Source organism: Puma concolor, chromosome B1 (assembly GCF_028749965.1).
Source record: "Puma concolor isolate L17-30 chromosome B1, mPumCon1.1.hap2, whole genome shotgun sequence".
In the NCBI taxonomy this organism is placed as follows: Eukaryota; Metazoa; Chordata; class Mammalia; order Carnivora; family Felidae; genus Puma; species Puma concolor.
In genome coordinates this window covers 159,919,802-159,938,280 of record NC_141670.1, presented here as the reverse complement: position 1 = coordinate 159,938,280, position 18,479 = coordinate 159,919,802, and the positions used below count along the sequence as shown (strand labels likewise).

At 37.7% G+C, this 18,479-nt stretch overlaps 1 non-coding gene and 1 pseudogene across 1 annotated transcript; one reads left to right on the top strand and one right to left on the bottom strand.

Annotated features, from left to right (window-relative positions):
• The first annotated feature begins 238 nt into the window (after positions 1 to 238).
• Positions 239 to 362, top strand: LOC112859193 (U8 small nucleolar RNA). The gene has a single exon (XR_003223492.1). It is a non-coding gene; the product is annotated as a U8 small nucleolar RNA (small nucleolar RNA).
• Positions 363 to 6,593: 6,231 nt separating this feature from the next.
• Positions 6,594 to 7,018, bottom strand: LOC112858701 (small ribosomal subunit protein uS12 pseudogene; annotated as a pseudogene).
• Between the last annotated feature and the right edge of the window lie 11,461 nt (positions 7,019 to 18,479).

Genomic DNA, 18,479 nt, shown 5'->3' with positions numbered 1-18,479 from the left:
CCTGAGCAGAAGTCAGATGCTTAACTGACTAAGCCACCCAGGTGCCCCTCTTTTAATGCATCCTAATATTACATTGAATTTTTATAATATTATTTTCCCTCATAGAATAGAAGAGTAAATCTATCTTTCCTTTATCGTGGTAGATTCTTTTTTAAATTCTTGACAATTTGGATACATAGAACATAAGACTTCATGCCTATAAATACTCAATGTTAGTAGTAATAGTACATCTTTTTGCCCTTCAAAATAAGGGAATTCTGATACATTCTATAATTCCACTTAAAAATGCGTTGTGTGCATGACTCGTGATTAACGTCTCTGCGTAATCAGGACTTGCAACACCCAGATTGCTCCTATCTGATTCAAAAAAAAAAATGCATTGTGTGTTTATTGTTATACATATATCACGTTATTCCATGATACATGCAGGAGAGAACTTCAGTTTTGACTAGGCTTCTATAAAAAAAATCTTTTGCTTACAATTTTATAATTGGAAAACTGGAAAAAATATTCCATATACTAGTTTCTAACTCCATATGTACCAATCGTATTACTCCTCCACAACTCATATTCTTCCAGTGACAGATGCTATAGGACACATTGCTATTTCATAATACCAGGTGAATTGGCACAGAGAGTGGCAGGGATATTCTGGAAAGCATTTCTCCACTGGCATGACCAACAAAACTTAGTTATAAATTTTGTTACATTCTTCTATTCTCTTTTTCTCAAACTAAATGTATCTCCAACTCAGTTTTCCCTTAGACAAATACCAGAAATGATTGTGGTAACACTAATTTCACTCAACATGAAGAATGTGATGGAGAAGTAGTTAGAGTAAAAAGAGACAGTGGTCTTAATAAAGTGAGTTTATAGTACCAAAGTTAGAACATTTTGCAAAGATGTCTGCTTGTAAAATCCATGTGAACACATTAGTAGGTTCCCTTCTATGGCTTTGGGATGGACTTATGTAGGTAGGGGGAACTGAAGTCTGTTTCATTAACTTCATATTTAACCTGTGCCTGATTCCCACCTTTCCAGCCTTTGCTAACATTTACCTTGTCACCTGCCTCACCACAGCTAATCTACTGCTACACATTTTAGGCTTTTATATATGTCAGAATTTCAGATGTATGAACCAATCTCCCTAACAATCAGGATATACTAGGTTATGCTGTGGAATTAGATACATTCAAAATTTCAGTGGTTTAAAATAAACAAACCAAGTTTGTTTTTTGGGGGTTGATAGCACTAAGATGTTTATTCATTTCCCCTCTTGTTTACTCAGGGACACAGTTGATGAAGCTCCATCTGACATGTGTTCCCATAATCATCCGAGCAGAGGAAAGAGAACTCAGGAGTTCATCACAGTGGGAATTAAAAGTTACAGTTTGCAAATAATGTGACATTTCCCTCTCTATTACCTCAATAGCTAATGGAACAAACACCCAAACTTATGGGATTCAGCAGGTGCAGTCTTCCATATATCTAGAAAGAGTGGAAAGCTGGTTGTAAGTGAGTAGCACAAAAGACTCCCACATAGTATAACAGGAATGTCAAACTTAAGAGATCAAAAACTGATCTCCTAGGCTACTCTGGACATCTCCTGCTAATTGTGCTGTTGTTTCAACATAACGTATTGTCAACCATATTTTATCATTGAAGTAAGCACGTGAAAAGAACCAAAAGTGAAATGTTTCAAATTTTCTATTTATTAACTGCATTATTGTTTATGAAACTTCTTGCAACTTATGATATAGTAAAAATCAATAGCAGTCTTAACTGAAATATGATATAAACTCAGATATAATGAAGAAAGGCATATAGGAGATTTTTTTTCCATGATGGTACAGATGATGTATTATTTCCCTCATCAGAGAATTGGTTAATAGCAGATATTGGACTTTCCCGGTATTTCAAATCCCAACTCTTTCCATGCTTTTTAGTCTTTCCTCCTAGAAACTTGACCAAATAAGCAATAGTAATTCAGCCAAAAGTCCCCTTTTAGCTTGCAATACATTATTTCTTAAATTGAAATAATTCTGTGTTGTGTATCTATTAGAATAATTTCTATCTCTCTGATATCTTTTACTTTTTTGTTTGGTAATTTTAATAAGAGACTTGATTTTAGTTAATTTGTTTAGGCTTTAAAATATGGTCTGATCTGGGAATACAGAAAGGAATGAAGCACAGCTCCTGCCATCAAGTATCTCACAAATAGAACCAAGACAAGAAAGTAACAGAGAAGAAAGAGGAGGGATTTCAGGCAGAGAAAATCAATGTATAATAGCATGAGAGTCTGAGACTACATTAGTGCAGGACTATTATTGCCAGTACACTGCATTTCAGTAAAATTGGAATGTGGGGTGTATATGCCTCGTTGTAGAGGTGGGTCACACAGCAGGATGAGGGAACTGGTGAGAGACAGAAGAGAAAAAAGTGAGCAGTGGCCAGATCATGAATGACTTTTCTGGCCCCAAGGAAGTAATTAAGTTTATCTTGTGTATGATGGGAACCATTGAAAGGAATACCATATTGGATTATCTCCCTCTTGTTCTAGAGTGCCTTAATTTTATTTTCTATTTTTATACTCAGTAAATGACTCAACCATTTTGATGATCTTTGTATAAATACCATCTTCCTGTAATGATCTTCCTTTACTTCCCTCTGTTTAACCCTATGATTCACGGTCATTTTTTTTCTTTATAATTTTTTTGGAATTATTTTCCTGTGATATAGAGTTTCATATTTTCCCCTTATGATTATTTTATATTAACATGCTTTTACTTTCATTTTTTACAATTATAATTCATAAACAACAATTTTGTACTTTGTTTTTAGACAGATTAATATGGTAGTAATGCAGTAACTATACCATATTAACAACATTATATAGACATTGTGTAAAATAGAACCTTAATAAGTGTTTAATGCAGAAGTTAGCTTGTAATTCTTAGAAGAAAAATTACATCAGCAAACATGTTAATATTAATGACATTCAAACAGAGTGACTACTATGTGCGACATAGGCAGCTGGGCTTACATTTAGGAAAACATAAGACATTTCTAATTTCAAGGCACGTTCAAAAACACATCTTTATTATGGCACATCAGTGAAAAAAATTTAAATTGTTTTGTTTTTATTTGTAATAACTATATTTACTTTACATTCTAACTGTTTCTTTTTTTGTGGCTTATTTTCTTATTATAGAAACATGAAGGATTATCATAAAACAAAAAACACAATTTTACTTAGCCATGCTAGCATTCAGGCTCACCATAGATGCTGTAATAACGGTGAACATTTGCCAAAGTTAATAGTGGTTCTGTTCACCTTGCCTACGTGCACAGAAAAAAAATTAAATTTTGTTTGACCATCTGTTATCCCTTTTCTTAATATAAGTGGTCTCAGATTTTTTTTTTTTTCCTGGAGGACACATAGTTTGTGAAGGGGCAACTATTTTACATATCAGCATGGATGTTCTTTTAAGGACTCATTAAAATGTGTCCTTGAGAGATGCTTGATTTTTTCCTTCTTTATGTTGTTATTTCTCCACATTAATCTAATGCTTTTTTCAAGTATACATTTCATAATGCAGCTTGAGAGTACGTAGGTGATTCCAAATTGAGCATTCTCCATCTTCATAAGCTACTCTATGAGCTGAACATCCTATTAAACTCTCAAATTTTGATCTGAGATTATCTGTACACTAAGCATAATTTTAGCCTATGTGAGTGTCATAAAGTGAATGAGGAATCTTGTTCTCTAGCAATTGTAACATCAAAACTTCATTTTGGTAATCCCAAGACTTTGACTTTTCCTGCCCTGACCAAATCTCCTCTTAAATTTATTAATTATTATTTCAGAATGACTGCTTCACTAACCAGTGGTAGATCCATAGGTAACTACCCCATGCTTAACCCTGAGGGGTTAATAAATATCCATGTTTTAACTGCTGTAATATTTACAAGTAAACAGTTAAGTAATCATAACTCATCATGAGATGTGTGAGATAAAAAAGAAGCATCTAGGGGCGCCTGGGTGGCGCAGTTGGTTAAGCGTCCGACTTCAGCCAGGTCACGATCTCGCGGTCCGTGAGTTCGAGCCCCGCGTCAGGCTCTTGGCTGATGGCTCAGAGCCTGGAGCCTGTTTCCAATTCTGTGTCTCCCTCTCTCTCTGCCCCTTCCCCGTTCATGCTCTGTCTCTCTCTGCCCCAAAAATAAATAAACGTTGGAAAAAAAAAAAAAAGAAGCTTCTAGAATCTTTGAGGCAAAATTTGTAAAATATCTAAATATTTCATAAAAATTATAAAGCTATTTCTCAATTAAGGCTGAGGGGATAGAAGTAAAGAATAAAATTGCTAAATATTCTATTGTGACATTTATATTCTTTTCATTAGAATTTTGTAAGAGACATAAACACAAAATCACACCATTTTAAGAAGAACACAAAGACCTGGGGTTTTCTGGACACAGCTTTTCACATAACTATTTTAGTTATTGAATAAACACATAATACTGTCTATATATCAGGCAGCATTCTAAGTACTTTACAAATTGAAACTCATTAATTCTAACTAACCTATGGATGAACTACTATGTACTATGTACTATGTACTTTATAGCTTTCATGTGAAGTAGCTACATGTTAAAAAAAATGTTTTTAAGGTTTATTTTGAGAGAGGGAGGGAGAGAGAGAGCCAGTGAGAATGAGAGACATAGAATCCAAAGGAGGATCTAGGATCTGAGCTGTCAGCACAGAGCCCAACACGGGGCTTGAACTCACAAACCACAAGGTCATGACCTGAGCCAAGTCAGTCACTTAACCAACGGAGCCACGCAGGTGCCCTGAAGTAGCTACATGTTTAGAAAGAACTTGTTGGTATTGACAGAGGGATTGTAGAAATAATGGGGTTCCTCATGATCAGTGGGTGATTTTTAGTGGTCCAGTGGGAGAAGGCAAGAGCAGAGAATATTTTAATGATCATTTTGTCTTCCAGAACTAAGAACTCATTTCTCCTGCAGAAGTCTTGTGGGAAAAAGTAAATTAAAAAATATATGCTTTAAAAAGTATTATTTTATAAGAGAGTTTATTGGGTCACAATGTATTTTCATATATATTATTTCATTTGATTCATTTGATATGGGGATACTGTGAGATGACATTTTCTAACATTTACTGATGTATGAGCCAGACACTGTATTGAATCCTTACAACTTTTGATCATACCCAAGTAATAGAAGAGAAATCTGAGGCTCATATATTAAGCACTAGCAAGTGACGATACTTATAAGCCTCGTTAAACATAAATAAATAAAAGATGCTCAGGAAATAAAGCAAATAAAGGGCCGAATCAAATTTGCCAAAATCTATGTTCTTAATCACATTGTTATTGTTATCGTTTAATCATTATTTTCATAGCCCCAAGATGAAAAAACAAATAAGAGTTATGTCTTTGCCACAATTGCATGGATAGTCACTGGAATTCAAGCCAACAGTAAAGGCAGCGTGACATAACAAAATCATATGCCATAAAGAAATAACCTTCCACAAAAATACAGTTAGAAGTAATAAACAAATTTAGCAAATTTGCAGAATACCAAATCAACACAGAAATCAGTTACAGTTTTGCATGTTAGCAATGAACAATCTGAATAAAAATTAAGAAACCAATTCCATTTATAATAGCATCACAGAATAAAATATTTAGGAATAAACTTAACAAAGGAGGTAAAAGACTTGTACACTGGAAAATACCAAGGGTTGCTGAAATAAGTTAAAGAAAAATATAAGTGGAAAGTTTATTTCCTGTGTTCACTGACTGGGAGATGTAATATTGTTATGATGTCAACACACCCAAAGCAATCTGCAGATTCAGTGTAATCCATATAAAAATCCTGGTGGTGTTTTTTGCAAAAATATTTACAAAATTTTTTAAATTCACATGGAATCTTTTCAACTTTTTAAATTTATTTATTTTTGAGAGAGAGAGAGAAGGAGAGAGAGACACAGAATCTGAAACAGACTCCAGGTTCTGAGCTGTCAGCATAGAGCCCAACATGAGGTTTGAACTCATGAGCTGTGAGATCATGACCTGAGCTGAAGTCAGGCATTTAACTGACTGAGCCACCCAGGCACCCTGTTTAAATTCGCATGGAATCTTAAGGGACTGTTAATAGCTAAAAACAACCCTGAAAACAACAAAGTTGGAGGTATCACCCTTTCTGATTCCAAACTTAATTACAAGGTAAACAAAACAGGGTAGTACTGGCATAAAAACAGGAACAAAAACAGATGAAATAGAGATCCCAGAAATAAACTTCCTCATATATGGTCATATGATTTCTACAAGGTTGCCAAGACTATTAAATAGGGGAAAAGATAGTTCTTTCAGCAACTGGTTCTGACAAAACTGGATTATCTACATGCAAATGAATGAATTTGGATCTGTACTTCATACCATATGCAAAAATTAACTCAAGATACATCAAAGACATAAGAGCTAAAACTGTAAGCTTCTTAAAAGAAAATAAAGACAGCTTCATGCTCTTGGATTTTTTTTTTTTTTTTGGCTTATGAAAATTTATTGCTGTCATGTTTTCACCATCAAAACTTATTATATTGGTCTTTCTTTCTTTCCTCTGTAGAAGTACAAAAGAGAGATATTGGCCACTTTGAGTCACCAGCATCATGACTTTTGTGACCAAATCCAGCAACCAGAATTTCATCATTTTACTCAATAAAATCCAATCACATTTAGGTACAAAGGCTGTGATTTCTTCTGCCATTCTTGATCAGCAGGACCCTGACACATTTCCTGATGCCAGAATTTGGACTTTTAGCTTCAACCCCTACTTTTTCCAGTACAATTCCCTTTGCATGGCAACCACCTCCAAAAGGGTTGGCCTTCAGGGCTGTGCCCAAATTGACTTTCTTGTACTGTTTATCATGCCACTTCTGATCTCATCTCCAGGATGGAGCTATCCTGGCAGCACAAAGGCTGTGACACTTGCCCATCCTTCCCGTGCCATGGGCCTGAGCAAAAGAGAGAAACAGCACAGGAAGGCTATGCTCTTGGATTTGTTAGTGATTTCTTGGGTATGATATCAAAAGCATGAGCAACAAAAGAAAAATTAGATAAATTGGATTATATCAAAATTTAAAATGTTTGTATATCAAAGGGTTTTGTCAAGAGATTAAAACGACCAATGGAATCATGAGGGAAATGCAATTCAAACCAAAATGAGACACCAGTTCGTACCTCTTAGAATGGCTATAACAAAACAAAACAACAAAAAAGCAAAGCGCTGATGAATATGTGAAGAAACTGAAACACCTGCACAGTGCTAGCGGGAATGTAATATGGGATAGCCTCTGTAAAAAACTGTATGGCGTTTCCTCAAAAATTACCATATGATCCAGGAATTCCATTTCTGGGTATATGCATAAAAAAACTGAAAGCAGTGATTGAACAGTTATGTGCACACCCATGTTCATAGCACTTTTATTCATGATAGCCAAAATGTGGAAGCAACCCAAGTGTGCAAGTCAATAAATGAATGGATAAACACAATGTGACGTATATTTACCATGGAATACTATTCAGCTTTAAAAGGGAAGGAAATTCTGAAATTTACTGCAACTTGGATAAACCTTGAAGACATTATGCTGAGTGAAATAGGCCAGTAACAAAAAGACAAATATTGTATGATTGCACTTACACTAAGTTTTTAAAGTAGTCAAATTTATAGAAACGGGGATGCAGTTGTGTTTGTCAGGGTCGATGGAGACGGATAATGGGTAATTATTGTTTACTGGATATAGTTTCACTTTGGGAAGGTAGAAAAACTGTTTTAGAGATGGATAGAGGTGCTGGTTGCACAACAGTGTGAATGTACTTGATGCCACTGAACTATAAACTCAAAAATGGTTAACACTGAATTTTTTATCATGGATATTTTATCACAATTATTATTATCATTTTTTAAAAAAATTTTTAACATTTATTTATTTTTGAGACAGGGAGAGATAGACCATGAACAGGGGAGGGTCAGAGAGAGAGGGAGACACAGAATCTGAAACAGGCTCCAGGCTCTGAGCTGCCAGCACAGAGCCCAACATGGGGCTCGAACTCATGGACCGCAAGATCATAACCTGAGCCGAAGTCGGACGCTCAACCGACCGAGCCACCCAGGCGCCCCTATTATTATCATTTTAAATGGGAACATTGGCTAAAAAGGAAACTTAAAATCCAACTGAATTCTTAATTAAAAGCTGTGACTTTGAGCAGCTGGTCAAAATCTTCTCATTTTCAGTTTCTCCGAAAAGGAAAATGTAGATGATATATATTCTCCAAGGTTATTGGGAGGCTTTATCATAATAATGTATGTAAAAATGTCTGACTCAAGATAGACATGCAGTGATAGCTTCAATGTTCATCACACATCTGTGTGCTAAACATCAGTGTTTAGAAGCACTTGGGTGGCTCAGTCAGTTGAGCATCCGACTTTGGCTCAGGTCATGATCTCATGGCTCATGAGTTTGAGCCCTACATCAGGTTCTGTGCTGACAGCTTAGAGCCTGGAGTCTGCTTTGGATTCTGTGTCTCCCTCTCTCTTTGCCTCTCCTCTGCTCATGCTCTCTCTGTCTCTCAAAAATAGACGAAAATGTTAAAAAAAAATTTAAACATCAGTGTTTAGATGGGAGGTTATCTGCAAGGAAAGCTCCACTTGAGGATTTGAATAATAAGTAGATATTAATCACACAAGCATCTTGTAATGATTAAACTATTAAACAAGCATTTGTAATACAACAATGTCTTGAGAGACAAAATAAGCCCTGCTTTTAATGACATATTTATCTTGTTCTTTTTTTAAGCATCTTAAGACTGCTTCTAACACGTGTTATTCATAAGTCATATAATGCAAATGTTCAAAAGCTGGAGTTTTAGTAGAAATTGTATCTCTTGCTCGGTTATTGCTGTTGATACATAAAAGACAGTAAGCAAAAGCAAAAAAAGGTCAAATTTGTAGGCTACCAATCTTGGGAATCTTGGCATATGCTGAATAAAAGGAGTCTTTTAGGGCCCTGAGGTCATGGCTAAACGGCATCTAATGACTAACACTGGACTAAGACTTTTTTCCAAGGGGCAAGAATTCCTTATTTTGAAAGAATTTAGAGAGATATCACAGTATACTGGTTAAAAAGCCTGGATTCTGCAATGAAATGTCCTGGGGACTAATTGTTACTCTATCTTCCCAGTTATATGCCTTTGAGTATGTTACTTCACTTTCTAGGTCTCAGTGTGATGATAAACAGAGCTGGTTCATAGATATGAGACACAACAGTAAAGCATTTAATAAGGGTCATGACACTTAGTAAGTCTCCCATAACTTTTTTATTATGATGATGATAATTACCATGATTCATAAGATCTTATTATCTCAGAACATGGCTAGACACAGCCCACTTAATTAGAGTGGAATAAAGCAAACTGATCATTATTGGGCTTGAATCTATGCTGTTGAAACCAAGATATTCTGACATAGAGAAGCATCTGGATCCAATGGAGATTCTTGATAGATGTTTAATCCAGCTGGTATATCATTAATTATCAGTAGGTTATGGGACTAGACAACAGGCAAATAATCAAGCAGTTTGAAGAGAACAGCATTGGCTGAAGGTGATATTGCAAAAAAATTAAGGGGCAGATGGAAAATCATAAGGACTGTAAAATCAAGTTTTTAGAAAGCCAGGCAGGCAGGCAGACAACATTAGAATACTATAAGTAACAGAAGCCCTGACACTAATGTGGGATTCAATCAAAGAACTTCAGTTCTTAGTAAAAACTGGAAAAATTAAACATCTTTGTTTTAGTTTGAGTTCCCCCAGGATTAGACTGAGAGAGAAGAAAACACAAATAGTATTTGGAAGAGGTAGTAAACACCAGCAGAAAAGTACCAGTAGAAAAGTCAGTTAAGCATTTGACTCTTGGTTTCTGCTCAGGTTACGATCTTGTGGTTTCGTGGGTTCGGGCCCCTGTCAGATTCTGTGCTAGCAGTGTGTAGCCTGCTTGGGATTCTCACTCTCTCCATCTCTCTGCCCCTCCCACACTTGTGCTGTATCTCTCTCTCTCAAAATAAATAAATAAACAAAATTTTAAAAAAAGTACAGAAGTAAAAATGGCAGTGAGGCAGCTTATAGAATATGCTATCAAGCCACCTATGCTGTGGGTAACTAGGATTTAACCCCATGGGAACATCATGAAAACCCACTTACTTCAAAAAGTAAAGGAAGGGATGAGGGAAGATGGCGGTGTAGGAGGATGCTGGGCTCACCACGCGTCCTGCTGATCACTTAGATTCCACCTACACCTGCCTAAATAATCCAGCAAACCACCACAAAACTAGCAGAACAGAGTCTCTGGAGCCAAGAGCAGACGAGAGGCCCATGGAAGAGGGTGGGGAGGGCGGCGAGGCGGTGCGCGCTCCACGGACTGGCGGGAGGGAGTCGGGGCGGAGGGGCGGCTCACCGGCCAAGCAGAGCCCCGGAGTCTGGCTGGCAAAAGCGGAGGGGCCTGACGGACTGTGTTCCGACAGCAAGCGCGACTTAGCGTCTGGGAGGTCATAAGTTAACAGCTCTGCTCGGAGAGCGGGAAGGCTGGAGGACAAAGGGAGGGAGAGCTGCTGAGCCCCCGGACCACAGAGCTCAGTTTGGTGGGGAACAAAGGCGCTCGCCAGGGCCATCTCCCCCGCCCATCCCCCAGCCAAAATCCCAAAGAGAACCAGTTCCTACCAGGGAACTTGCTCGCTCTGTGCAAACACCCAACTCTGTGCTTCTGCGGAGCCAAACCTCCGGCAGCGGATCTGACTCCCTCCCACTGCCACAAGGCCCCTCCTGAAGTGGATCACCTAAGGAGAAGCGAGCTAAGCCTGCCCCTCCTGCCCCTGTGCACCTTGCCTACCCACCCCAGCTAAGACGCCAGATCCCCAGCATCACAAGCCTGGCAGTGTGCAAGTAGCCCAGACGGGCCACGCCACCCCACAGTGAATCCCGCCCCTAGGAGAGGGGAAGAGAAGGCACACACCAGTCTGACTGTGGCCCCAGCGGTGGGCTGGGGGCAGACATCAGGTCTGACTGCGGCCCTGCCCACCAGCTCCAGTTATACACCACAGCACAGAGGAAGTGCCCTGCAGGTCCTCACCACGCCAGGGACTATCCAAAATGACCAAGCGGAAGAATTCCCCTCAGAAGAATCTCCAGGAAATAACAACAGCTAATGAGCTGATCAAAAAGGATTTAAATAATATAACAGTAAGTGAATTTAGAATACTAGTCATAAAATTAATCGCTGGGCTTGAAAACAGTATAGAGGACAGCAGAGAATCTCTTGCTACAGAGATCAAGGGACTAAGGAACAGTCACCAGGAGCTGAAAAACGCTTTAAATGAAATGCAAAACAAAATGGAAACCACCACGGCTCGGATTGAAGAGGCAGAGGAGAGAATAGGTGAACTAGAAGATAAAGTTATGGAAAAAGAGGAAGCTGAGAAAAAGAGAGATAAAAAAATCCAGGAGTATGAGGGGAAAATTAGAGAACTAAGTGATACACTAAAAAGAAATAATCTACGCATCATTGGTATCCCAGAGGAGGAAGAGAGAGGGAAAGGTGCTGAAGGGGTACTTGAAGAAATAATAGCTGAGAACTTCCCTGAACTGGGGAAGGAAAAAGGCATTGAAATCCAAGAGGCACAGAGAACTCCCTTCAGACGTAACTTGAATCGATCTTCTGCACGACATATCATAGTGAAACTGGCAAAATACAAGGATAAAGAGAAAATTCTGAAAGCAGCAAGGGGTAAACGTGCCCTCACATATAAAGGGAGACCTATAAGACTCGTGACTGATCTCTCTTTTGAAACTTGGCAGGCCAGAAAGGATTGGCACGAGATTTTCAGTGTGCTAGACAGAAAAAATATGCAGCCAAGAATCCTTTATCCAGCAAATCTGTCATTTAGAATAGAAGGAGAGATAAAGGTCTTCCCAAACAAACAAAAACTGAAGGAATTTGTCACCACTTACCCAACCCTACAAGAGATCCTAAGGGGGACCCTGTGAGACAAAGTACCAGAGACATCACTACAAGCATAAAACATACAGAGATCACAATGACTCTAAACCCATATCTTTCTATAATAACACTGAATGTAAATGGATTAAATGCGCCAACTAAAAGACATAGGGTATCAGAATGGATAAAAAAACAAGACCCATCTATTTGCTGTCTACAAGACTCATTTTAGACCTGAGGACACCTTTAGATTGAGAGTGAGGGGATGGAGAACTATTTATCATGCTACTGGAAGCCAAAAGAAAGCTGGAGTAGCCATACTTCTATCAGACAAACTAGACTTTAAATTAAGGGCTGTAACAAGAGATGAAGAAGGACATTATATAATAGTGACAGGGTCTATCCATCAGGAAGAGCTAACAATTATAAATGTCTATGCGCCGAATACCGGAGCGCCCAAATATATAAAACAATTACTCATAAACATAAGCAACCTTATTGAGAAGAATGTGGTAATTGCAGGGGACTTTAACACCCCACTTACAGAAATGGATAGATCATCTAGACACACGGTCAATAAAGAAACAAGGGCCCTGAACGAGACATTGGATCAGATGGACTTGACAGATATATTTAGAACTCTGCATCCCAAAGCAACAGAATATACTTTCTTCTCGAGTGCACATGGAACATTCTCCAAGATAGATCATATACTGGGTCACAAAACAGCCCTTCATAAGTTTACAAGAGTTGGAATCATACCATGCATACTTTCAGACCACAATGCTATGAAGCTTGAAATCAACCACAGAAAAAAGTCTGGAAAACCTCCAAAAGCGTGGAGGTTAAAGAACACCCTACTAACGAATGAGTGGGTCAACCAGGCAATTAGAGAAGAAATTAAAAAATATATGGAAACAAACGAAAATGAAAATACAACAATCCAAACGCTTTGGGACGCAGCGAAGGCAGTCCTGAGCGGAAAATACATTGCAATCCAGGCCTATCTCAAGAAACAAGAAAAATCCCAAATACAAAATCTAACAGCACACCTAAAGTAAATAGAAGCAGAACAGCAAAGGCAGCCTAAACCCAGCAGAAGAAGAGAAATAATAAAGATCAGAGCAGAAATAAACAATATAGAATCTAAAAAAAACTGTAGAGCAGATCAACAAAACCAAGAGTTGGTTTTTTGAAAAAATAAACAAAATTGACAAACCTCTAGCCAGGCTTCTCAAAAAGAAAAGGGAGATGACCCAAATAGATAAAATCATGAATGAAAATGGAATGATTACAACCAATCCATCAGAGATACAAACAATTATCAGGGAATACTATGAAAAATTATATGCCAACAAATTGGACAACCTGGAAGAAATGGACAAATTCCTGAACATCCACACTCTTCCAAAACTCAATCAGGAGGAAATAGAAAGCTTGAACAGACCCATAACCAGCGAAGAAATTGAATCGGTTATCAAAAATCTCCCAACAAATAAGAGTCCAGGACCAGATGGCTTTACAGGGGAGTTCTACCAGACGTTAAAGCAGAGATAATACCTATCCTTCTCAAGCTATTCCAAGAAATAGAAAGGGAAGGAAAACTTCCAGACTCATTCTATGAAGCCAGTATTACTTTGATTCCTAAACCAGACAGAGACCCAGTAAAAAAAGAGAACTACAGGCCAATATCCCTGATGAATATGGATGCAAAAATTCTCAATAAGATACTAGCAAATCGAATTCAACGGCATATAAAAAGAATTATTCACCATGATCAAGTGGGATTCATTCCTGGGATGCAGGGCTGGTTCAACATTCACAAATCAATCAACGTGATACATCACATTAACAAAAAAAAAGAGAAGAACCATATGATCCTGTCAATCGATGCAGAAAAGGCCTTTGACAAAATCCAGCACCCTTTCTTAATAAAAACCCTTGAGAAAGTCGGGATAGTAGGAACATACTTAAAGATTATAAAAGCCATTTATGAAAAGCCCACAGCTAACATCATCCTCAACGGGGAAAAACTGAGAGCTTTTTCCCTGAGATCAGGAACACGACAGGGATGCCCACTCTCACCGCTGCTGGTTAACATAGTGTTGGAAGTTCTAGCATCAGCAATCAGACAACAAAAGGAAATCAAAGGCATCAAAATTGGCAAAGATGAAGTCAAGCTTTCGCTTTTTGCAGATGACATGATATTATACATGGAAAATCCGATAGACTCCACCAAAAGTCTGCTAGAATTGATACATGAACTCAGCAAAGTTGCAGGATACAAAATCAATGTACAGAAATCAGTTGCATTCTTATACACTAACAATGAAGCAACAGAAAGACAAATAAAGAAACTGATCCCATTCACAATTGCACCAAGAAGCATAAAATACCTAGGAATAAATCTAACCAAAGATGTAAAGGATCTGTATGCTGAAAACTATAGAAAGCTTATGAAGGTAATTGAAGAAGATTTAAAGAAATGGAAAGACATTCCCTGCTCATGGATTGGAAGAATAAATATTGTCAAAATGTCAATACTACCCAAAGCTATCTACACATTCAATGCAATCCCAATCAAAATTGCACCAGCATTCTTCTCGAAACTAGAATAAGCAATCCTAAAATTCATATGGAACCACAAAAGGCCCCGAATAGCCAAAGGAATTTTGAAGAAGAAGACCAAAGCAGGAGGCATCACAATCCCAGACTTTAGCCTCTACTACAAAGCTGTCATCATCAAGACAGCATGGTATTGGCACAAAAACAGACACATAGACCAATGGAATAGAATAGAAACCCCAGAACTAGACCCACAAACGTATGGCCAACTCAACTTTGACAAAGCAGGAAAGAACATCCAATGGAAAAAAGACAGCCTCTTTAACAAATGGTGCTGGGAGAACTGGACAGTAACATGCAGAAGGTTGAAACTAGACCACTTTCTCACACCATTCACAAAAATAAACTCAAAATGGATAAAGGACCTGAATGTGAGACTGGAAACCATCAAAACCCTAGAGGAGAAAGCAGGAAAAGACCTCTCTGACCTCAGCCGTAGCAATCTCTTACTCGACACATCCCCAAAGGCAAGGGAATTAAAAGCAAAAGTGAATTACTGGGACCTTATGAAGATCAAAAGGAAACAACCAACAAAACTAAAAGGCAACCAACGGAATGGGAAAAGATATTTGCAAATGACATATCGGACAAAGGGCTAGTATCCAAAATCTATAAAGAGCTCACCAAACTCCACACCCGAAAAGCAAATAACCCAGTGAAGAAATGGGCAGAAAACATGAATAGACACTTCTCTAAAGAAGACATCCGGATGGCCAACAGGCACATGAAACGATGTTCAGTGTCGCTCCTTATCAGGGAAATACAAATCAAAACCACACTCAGGTATCACCTCACGCCAGTCAGAGTGGCCAAAATGAACAAATCAGGAGACTATAGATGCTGGAGAGGATGTGGAGAAACGGGAACCCTCTTGCACTGTTGGTGGGAATGCAAATTGGTGTAGCCGCTCTGGAAAGCAGTGTGGAGGTTCCTCAGAAAATTAAAAATAGACCTACCCTATGACCCAGCAATAGCACTGCTAGGAATTTATCCAAGGGATACAGGAGTACTGATGCATAGGGGCACTTGTACCCCAATGTTCATAGCAGCACTCTCAACAATAGCCAAATTATGGAAAGAGCCTAAATGTCCATCAACTGATGAATGGATAAAGAAATTGTGGTTTATATACACAACGGAATACTACGTGGCAATGAGAAAAAATGAAATATGGCCTTTTGTAGCAACGTGGATGGAACTGGAGAGTGTGATGCTAAGTGAAATAAGCCATACAGAGAAAGACAGATATCATATGGTTTCACTCTTATGTGGATCCTGAGAAACTTAACAGGAACCCATGGGGGAGGGGGAGGAAAAAAGAAAAAAAAAAAAAAGAGGTTAGAGTGGGAGAGAGCCAAAGCATAAGAGACTGTTAAAAACTGAGAACAAACTGAGGGCTGATGGGGGTGGGAGGGAGGAGAGGTGGGTGATGGGTATTGAGGAGGGCACCTTTTGGGATGAGCACTGGGTGTTGTATGGAAACCAATTTGACAATAAATTTCATATATTAAAAAAAATAATAATAAAAAAATAAAACAAACAAACAAACAAACAAAAAAACAAAAAGTAAAGGAATCAGGGGCACCTGAGTGACTCAGTCTGTTAAAGAATCTGACCTTTGATTTCAGCTCAGGTCTTGAACTCAGTGACCCTAGTTCATGCCCCATGTCAGGCTCCATGCTGGGAGTAGAGCTTATTTAAAAACAAAAACAAAAACAAAAACAAAACAAAAAAAATGAAAAGAAAAGGAAAGGAATCAGAAGATTTATATAGCAAATACTGCCAGCCATCTGTGAAAGACTGGTGGTTTAAGGAGGGGTAACAACCTACCTTGGCTTCAGAGGAAACCCTAAGGCAAAACAATGTAAATACTACCAGTTGGAAGGTGTGCAGGCCTGTGGAATATATATATATATATATAGTAAAGGACCATAGCTTTAAGGAAATAATCTCTAAAGTTCATATCACATACATTTGGGGGTCATATCCAACCCACCTTTGAGCACAAATCTGCTGTTCACAGAAATAGTTTCTTTCCTTTCCTATTTTGGACCACGTACGCCTTGTTATGTTATCTTAAGTTCCCTAGCAAAACTTTGTTTTTTCTGCATGCTTGTAACCTTTATCTGAAACCCTGGGGCCAGATGAGTTTTGAAACTAGGAATTTTTTTGAATTTTAGAAAGGTAATTACCATTGATATTCTATATATTTAATAACATTCCAGTGACATTTGGAGCAGCACTCTGTAAGTAAATATGTTCTTTTTTTCTGGTGTCTCAGGAATGGTTCTTTACATTAAGTGGTATCAATATAGGTAGTAAATAGCCTCACATCAATTCAAGTCAGGGTTATGTTTAGTCTGATATAACTGGGCTGGACACAGTGTGGAATTAAATCTAGAAGAAGCCCCCAGCCTCCAAAATGTTCATCACTTACATGATGAAAAGTGCAGGTGGCAGGGGACATCTAGGTGACCATGAAGAAATGGAAGTTTCTGAGGTCAAGGAAGTGTCTTCACTGGCAAGAAGGAGTGGGGGCTCTGGAACTAGCATTGGATGTTATTAGTGTGTTCTTCTATTGAGTTAACTCAGGTCTGCTGAAACAGCACTTTGTAGTCTACCAAAGGAAACGTGGGAAATGAGATTTCAGGGATATCTAAATTTGTTATTTTTTAGATATCAACTTATGAAAGACTTCTAAATTTTAAAGCAGTTTTGGGATTTTGGAATTGTGGAGAAGTGATAACTATACAGTAGACCGGCATACTGAACCTGTCTTTTCCATTTTATAAAATTCAACAATTTAAGCAATCTCTCCCCACAACTGACACCACCATCACCTCTATTTTTACAATACAGAACACTGAGATCTTCTCAGGTATAATCTTTAGAACTATATATCTCAACCTTTTTTTTTTTTCATTATTGTCCCCTTCTCCAACTAGCCTTTTTTAACCATTTTTCCCCTAATTGCCCATCTCTATAACACTTAATACCAAAGATGTACTGTATATATGTTGATGGACTGAGGCTCTTTGGAAGACTTCACAACATTATAATATCTAACATTTTTTATACCGCAAGAACCAGTTTTTGTCCCCTTGGAAGCTGTATCACTCACATTGAACATTCGTGCTTAAATTAGAGAATACAAATGTATACCAATGTGACAATGTGAAAACAAACTTATTTGGTGTGTCATTTAAGCCATTTTGTACTACCTTAATCAGTTTAACTGTTTTAGATCACTCTTAAGTATCTTTAAAGAATCAAATGGATTTTTTTTAGTATTCAATACAAATTGGAGGATGTGGGTATGGTGAATGGTCACAAACATACATTTTTAAACTAATGAATTTCTTTCTGTTGAAAGAAATATCTACATGAAATTAATGCAAAGCCCTTTTGGAAGGCGTCAAGTACTTTAGAACTTTTATTTATTTTAGTTTTTTATGTATTGAAAATTTCTACCCCAACTAATATTTTGAACAGTTTAATGATAAGATGAGAAAGACTGGATAGATATTTCTGCAGAAAACTAACAGCTTATAATGTAAAAATAAATCAAAATTAAAGTTAAATCACAAAATCTAGAACAAATATTTTTCCAGGAGCTACATAAAATGTTTTAGAAAAATCACTGAACTTGACATTAGAAGAGATGGCTCAAGGTGTGACTTAGCCAGCTTGCTATTTCTTATCTTCTCCAATCTCTGTTCTTGTTTATAGAATTGGAATGATGATTATTCCAAAGTGTATTTATGGGACTGAAATGAGGAAACC